This window comes from Vidua macroura, chromosome 8, assembly GCF_024509145.1.
Source record: "Vidua macroura isolate BioBank_ID:100142 chromosome 8, ASM2450914v1, whole genome shotgun sequence".
NCBI classification, from domain to species: Eukaryota; Metazoa; Chordata; class Aves; order Passeriformes; family Viduidae; genus Vidua; species Vidua macroura.
The window spans coordinates 25,137,363-25,144,236 of record NC_071578.1 but is presented as its reverse complement, the minus strand read 5'-3'; the positions used below and the strand labels follow the sequence as shown (position 1 = coordinate 25,144,236).

General features: G+C 39.9%; 1 long non-coding RNA gene across 1 annotated transcript; it reads right to left on the bottom strand.

Moving 5' to 3' along the window:
* Positions 1-1,121: 1,121 nt before the first annotated feature.
* LOC128810912 (uncharacterized) lies at positions 1,122-6,253 on the bottom strand. The gene is made up of 3 exons (XR_008438175.1): positions 6,174-6,253; positions 4,380-4,512; positions 1,122-1,194 (listed from the first exon to the last, which is right to left on the bottom strand). It is a non-coding gene; the product is annotated as an uncharacterized LOC128810912 (long non-coding RNA).
* Between the last annotated feature and the right edge of the window lie 621 nt (positions 6,254-6,874).

Here is a 6,874-nt window from a genome sequence, read left to right as displayed (position 1 = left end):
GATCTAGAAAATGAGCTAAATCACAACATTATTAAGGATTCCTCTCTGGAGTAGTTTGTTGAAAGACACTTTACTTATTTCAACCATGGAATTGCAGAGGGCACACAGAGGACTTTGTGGACCAGAAGATGTCTATACAGAATATCAGTGTATGCCACTGAAATTTTATGTCACAGTTCATGTAAAGAGATAATGTTGAGACTTTCCTTTGTGGATGGAAAGCAAGCACCTCATTCCAAGGTGGGTGGTTTACACATGATAACACAGATGTGACATGAGAAGAAAATATACAATTTCCTATGTACTTATTAAGAGTTTGGGCAGAAACTGATTTGGGAGAGAGCGTGACTTGGTTCTGCCACATGGCAGAAACCATTTTGGATCCATTTGCTGTTTGCAGCAGTGCACGAAAAAGTTACCTGACAAATCACACCTTGGGGGAATTCTGCTGTTGGGGCAGAGAGTATGAAGCAATCAAGTTATGACCATCAGATTAGGAGGCAACTGTAGCAAGCATGATTTCTGGTTTTGAGAGCTGCCCCTGGAAAGAAAGAGCAGTAATAATTTAGTAGGAGATAATAGGAAGTGATTCAGAGTACAAATGGTACGATCAGATTAAAATCTCATTACATCTCTACTTTATGGACTGCTGTGAAAATGTACAATATTATTTTTTTATTTATTAAGAGCCAAGCATCTAGAGTAGCATTATAAATGCAGAAAGCATGTTCAGTTTTCTGAAATTGTGCAGAGCCTACAAAGGCTAGTGGGGCAGAAGAAAAGGAGACAAGTAAAAAGACAAAAGGAAAGATTGAAGAAGGCATGAAACAAGAGTAAAGGGATGATAAGGAGTGTCAAAATTGCAGTATTGCTAAATGGCTCTGTACCTGTTCACCCTTTGCACCTTTGGCACCATCTCTAACTGGTGAGACACTGGCTGCAGGAGCATTGCACTAAACTTCTGGGCAGGAATAAATTGTCTTTTCATGTTTTTCTGTACTAACTGAACTTCTTACTCTTAGCAGTGAAAGCCAAGGCTTTGAAAGGATGAAAGTCCACAGATCGATGACAAATCCAAGTCATTTAATAAATTTCTCCATTTGCATAATTCTGAGGGGTTACCTGGGAAATGCACTCCTGTCTTCAGGCAAAAGGGATAGTGTCTGACTCATGTCACATAGCCCCTGATTGTATCTGTGCATATTGAAAAGAAACAACCAAACTTATAACAGTCTGAAAGTCTTGAGGTCTAATGAAAATACCTAATATCACAACAATCATTAATCTCACCGTGCTACAAGTTAATTTCAGTATTTTGTTCATTATATGTCTAAATGTACAGCATTTATCTTCATGCCAAATGAGTCATACAATATTCCAGTTGAGGATGAATCCTCAGCAGCTCATTGTGTTTCTGCTGGGACTCTTCACACCTATCAGGTAATGCCTAAGCTCAAAATGATTAAGTGCTTCTCTTATTAGAATCTCCACTAATTGCATACACCTTGAATGACAAAAAGTATGTTTGAGCAGCAATAATCTGAATGCCTCCCCTATTTCTCCTTTCAGACCTTGTATATTAAAAAGATACATTTCTCCTCAGTATTACATCTCAGAGCTGAGATCCTTTTGGATTCCAAAAGATCTGCAATCCTTTGCTGCCCTCTCTGAGCAGAACAGCAGTAACAGATAGAAACATCATAAGGTAAAGCTCTGACAGGCTGCACCACAGTGATTGCCCTTGTTTTCAATATGAGTGTCAAATGTGAGGCATAGCATGTATTGTCTTTTACTGAAAAAGACCCAAAATTAAACTACCACAAACGTGAGCTGACAAACTTTTATAGTACATAAGCCACATACTAAAGTCAAGTGGCCCTAATTTGTCCCAGTTCTACCAGTCAAAAAAAGAGAATCCTTGGGAAAAACCATTTGGTTGACAGATTTGGGTAATGAGAAAAATCAAATCCAGCATGAATTCTGCTATTCAGCTCAATAATTTCTCTTTATTTTAAGCTTCAGAAAAGATTTCCCGCAGAGAGCAGCTTCCCCTGTCAGGTTTCATCTGATAAAGTACCCTATAGAGTATAATCATTAGAATATTACTGTAAGAACATTGTAATTAGGATAAACAGCAGAGGTTAAGGAGCACCATTTTTCTATATTATTCTTTGTGCTTCCTCCATTAGGCTCCCATCAAAGTCTAGAGCAATGGCACATACTAAAATAAAATAAGGAAGGTATTTAGCTAACTAGCATAACAAACTTGAATCCTGGTTTATAGTTCTTATCCAATTTCATGGACTCCAGACAGTTCTTAACACCCTGTAAGGATTTCCTTCTGCTGATTTTCTATACTATGTTAATTATACAATACTAGGGAAGTTGACATTGCTGGTGTCTCCCTTGAAGGTAACAAGACAAAGCTCAAAATAAAAGAAAACTTGAAAACAAAATATAAGCCTTCAGATAAGTTCACTCCCTGCAGGGATTCAGCCTTACACAAATCTCTGTTGGTTTTGCCAGCCAGGAGCTAAAATCTATTTACATAGTTTTCCAGGGTGCTGCAATTGTTTATTCTAGAAGAGCCCAAGTGCCTGTTTAAACTTGGGCAAAATGGTGGCAGGTTTTCCTAGCAATTAAATCACTTTCTAAGGCAACTGATGACAATTAGCACCAACAACAGCTTAGATTAAAAAAAAGCAAAATGCACCAAATTTCTCACAAAAATTGAATAAATCTTAGGGAGCTGAAAAAGAAAAAAAAACCCAGGTTTTGCAATCCATACTTATAGAAGGATAGAGAATCCCATGTGGAGAATCACATTGTGTGGATTTAATGACAGTCTTCAGGTCATACACAGTTTGTGATTTCTTGGCAGAGATCAGAATTAGGCTTTGAAAGGTGCCCTGAAATTTATATTTAGGAGACAGCTAGTTTGGAAAGTCCTTTTTGAAGACAGATGTCTCAGGTAATTCATTTTTCCTCCTTAAAATATGCTTTAAGCCATGTTTGACCCAATGCAGGTAACAATAGAGAGGGGAACCTGGTGAGGCAGCAGGAAGTCCTTTTTCCAGACCTAGTCTTGGAGGTGACAGCTCTTAATCATCAGCCCAAAAGCTGGCAGAAGAGGACAGCCCTGTTGAATTAAAGTCCCAGGAAACCTGTATTTACACACAGACTACTCAGGGGCAGAATGCTCTTAGACTGTGAGATTCCACCCTCCTGACAGTTCTCCTTGTCAGGTTGCTGGGGGGCAGTCCACGAAAGTCTCTCCTAACCACCATGTCTGCATCAACCTGCAAAGGCTGCAAGGCCTCAGCACAGTCAAATACTCATCCCAGCAAAGGAGCTCTTCCCTTCCCAACACCTTTGCCACACCAGTACACAGTGAAACTTGCTGCACCACCAGCTTGCCTGGCAGCCAGCACAACAGAGAGCTGGAGAGAAGAAGTGAAACAGAAACTGGCTGAATTTTTAGCAGGAGGACGAGCCTGCCAAAAGGAAAAGGTATATCCTCTGCATTTCTACTAAAAGCTGTTATTTTGTGCTTTGTTTTAGAAAGAGGTTGCTCACTGGCTTATCTGTGTCTTGCACAATCCTGATGATTGCCTACCTCAGTCTTCCCACCCCTGTTTACAGGGGCTGCATACGACATCCTGGGGGTGAGCCCTTTGCTCTGTGCCTGGCCTTGGGCAGACCTTGGCTGTGGTACAGTACCAATGAACAACTCAGGAATCAGCACAAGTGCAGGCACTGAGTTTTGACTGGAAGGTTTTTCCCCTTTTTTCAGTTAGTGGATGGAGTTTTCAGTAACCTAGGAGAGGGAAGGCTATTTGAGACCTGCTTTCCTGCAGTGACTGCCTTTCCTGCAACAGAGCTGGCACTGTCCAGCTGGCCAAGGTACCTTTGTGTGCACATGGAAAGTACAGTGTGTGCTTGGTAGCTCTGCAAAATTAAAAACATCAAATCTAATGCTGAGGAAGAGACTTTTCAGCAATTTTGCTTGCAGAAAATTTCCTTACTAAGAGTAAGGTCCTTTAGATATTTCCAGCTGCAAAAATTAAAGCTCTCAATCCCTGCAGCAGTGTCAGGAGGGGTTTTGTTCCCAGGATGCCATTTCTGGGGTTATTATTCTCTGTTCTGGTGGCATTGGAGAGAGAAGTTATAGGCTGTCAGGTTGCCTTGTATCTTTCCTATTCAAGGGCTAGGATAAATTTAGTGTCTGTAAAAACATAATGAACGCATCAGTTCAAAGCAGTGCTACTTGTCAGACATTATTTGATAAAAAAATTGTAGAGCCAACATCATTAAAAAGAGATTTGGAATTAGGGATCTGTTGTTTTTTTTTTTTAAATAAGCTGAGTTTCCACACTGACCTTTGCTGTTTTGGCCAAGAAGCAGACGTGGGATCCATACGCTGTCAACACGCGGCACTCAGGGCTCAACTTGTAACCCACAAAAATGTCTGGTTTGTTGAAGGGCTGTTGAACTTCTCTGGAGGTTGCTTGCCTGCAGAAGTATGAGGCAGACAAGATTGTCAGCAATTCCCCACCCCTAGGTTCTCACCAGGTCAAGACACCATCTTGCTGAAACATAGTCCTTCCACACTGTAGAAATTTCACTAAACTCTGCCAAACCCAGCATGTTTATATGAAGAACAAAATGTATAGGACTATTATAAGTATCTGCATTAAGCAACAAATAAAAATAATAACAGCAGGTGGCTTAGTATTCACAAACTATTAAATGTTTTTCTTAACTGGGTTTGTAATTCTTTTCTCCCTGTGTATCTCTATATGCTTATCTCTGTATCTTCCTCCAGAATTACTTGGTTGTGATTCCAAGTTTGTGTACACAGCTCCTCACTATTTAGAGCCTTCTTTCTGCATACCATTCTTTTGAGGGAGTGGTCTTATGTCTGTGTATTTTTGAATATATAGTGAAACTCTGCAGATTTCCTTGGAGAAGGAAGCAGCTCAGCATGGAGAACACCTAGCTTTTGAAGTTTCAAACCTGCCTTTGGAGCCATCAGTTTTGAGCATTCTTTGCCAGCAGCAATATCATATGGGAATAACATAAGTGGGAGCTATACCCAATTATTTTCATCACAACATAGCAGGGTGACAGCTCCTAGACACTTGCAAAAGAATATATGGTTAAAGCACTGGGTAGAAATGCACAGCTACCTCACTGATTTGCTTTGATGTAGGACCATCAGAGTGCTTTTATTCTGAAACCAGGAGTTCACAAATTTTCATTGAGACAATTAGAGACAGGATTAAAGACTTTAGAAGAACAAAACTCTAGGAATAACCTTGCCTCAAAAAAAACCTCAGAGCAGGCATTTTGAAGCATGATTCTTAATAGGTACTGACACAGTGAGTATAATTAGAGCTCTTAGAAATATATAAAATAGAAGCTGTCCTGTGCAGGATCATTTTCTTGTGAATTAGTGTGATTTATGCCTTGCCTGTGTATCCTACCATGCATCTGTGCTTCTGCACAATCAGAAGGATGGAGCAGAGCTGAACTTCTTTACCTATTTCTTTTGACTTGTCAGCCTGCCAAAGGGACTGTGCACAGGAAGACTTGCTTTCTGTTTTGTTTTCTATCCTGGAATAGTTAATCCTCATTAATGATAAAATCTTTGAGTGTCCTGTGACTGCTTGGTATATTAAGAGCAAGGTAAAAGTATCAACTTCTTGTGAGGGAGTAGGGAATTTCTACAGTAGGACACACTAGGAACAATGCCACAGGAATAACACAGCTTGCAAAGCTGACCATAATCTTGACAGAAACTGTTAGGAGAGTGAGGCAGCTCTGAAGCAGACCAAACCAAAAATCCCAAACAACCTGTTTAATTCAGAGGCGGTTCTGTTTGACATTCAAAGCTGACGATTCATGCAGGATCCCTCACTTGGGATCCTGACTATTAAGAACACGTGTACTGAGCTTCTCCTCCTCTTCTGAAAATCTGCTGTTTCCTGTCATCTGAGGTAAAAGACATGTGAGCTCTAAAAGCATGAGATTCTGAATAAAGATAAATAACATCAAAATGCTGTTCTTACCATCCCTAGTCAGCTCTTCTACTTTAATTACATTATAAAAGTTTGACTATAAAGTAAAAAAAACTTCTCTCTTCAGCTTCATGGAGCTTTAAGGGATCTTACCTTGTACATTTGGAATGCATCTGCATATGGGACACTCATCACTCCATAAAAGTTTTTATCCAGCACCAGGCCACTTTGCACCCAGCTTTCTGTTTGACTCCTGCAAAGAGTGCACTGCTTAGTGCAACTGGAAAACTGAGCACAGTGTATATTTATATCTTTATCCTTGAGAATAGCTATGGTTTTATCCCAGTATTAAAGGAGTTAGGGAGCTAGAGAGACAGAACATTGCAGGGTTTTGTCTGCTCCAGTACACCTGCCTACAAAGGTAAATTACAGTGCTTCATGATTAAACCTGAGTTTACACCTTGATATTTACTCAACTGAATCAAACAAAAATATTTTGATGCTGACACACCTGTATGATGCTGAACTGTTCAGCACCATATTGCTCCGAGAAATGGTTAAATGTTGCCATCAAACAATAACAAAACAAAAATAAATGCCATACATACAAAGCTCAGAACACATTATCTAATTATTGGGGTAAAGGGGCCTATACACTATTGGGAAATTTCTGTCCTTCATTCAGCTTGGAGGAACAGGAATATTCCCACTCTGTTCCTTTGCTTTTCCTTCATCTACTGTAAATGAAATGTAAGAGGAAGGACGTTCTTTTCTGTTGAGACTTCTTCAAACACAGGCCATGAAGAGGTGATTTTGATGCTTAAGGGCTCATAAAACACCATGGCAGATTTCCA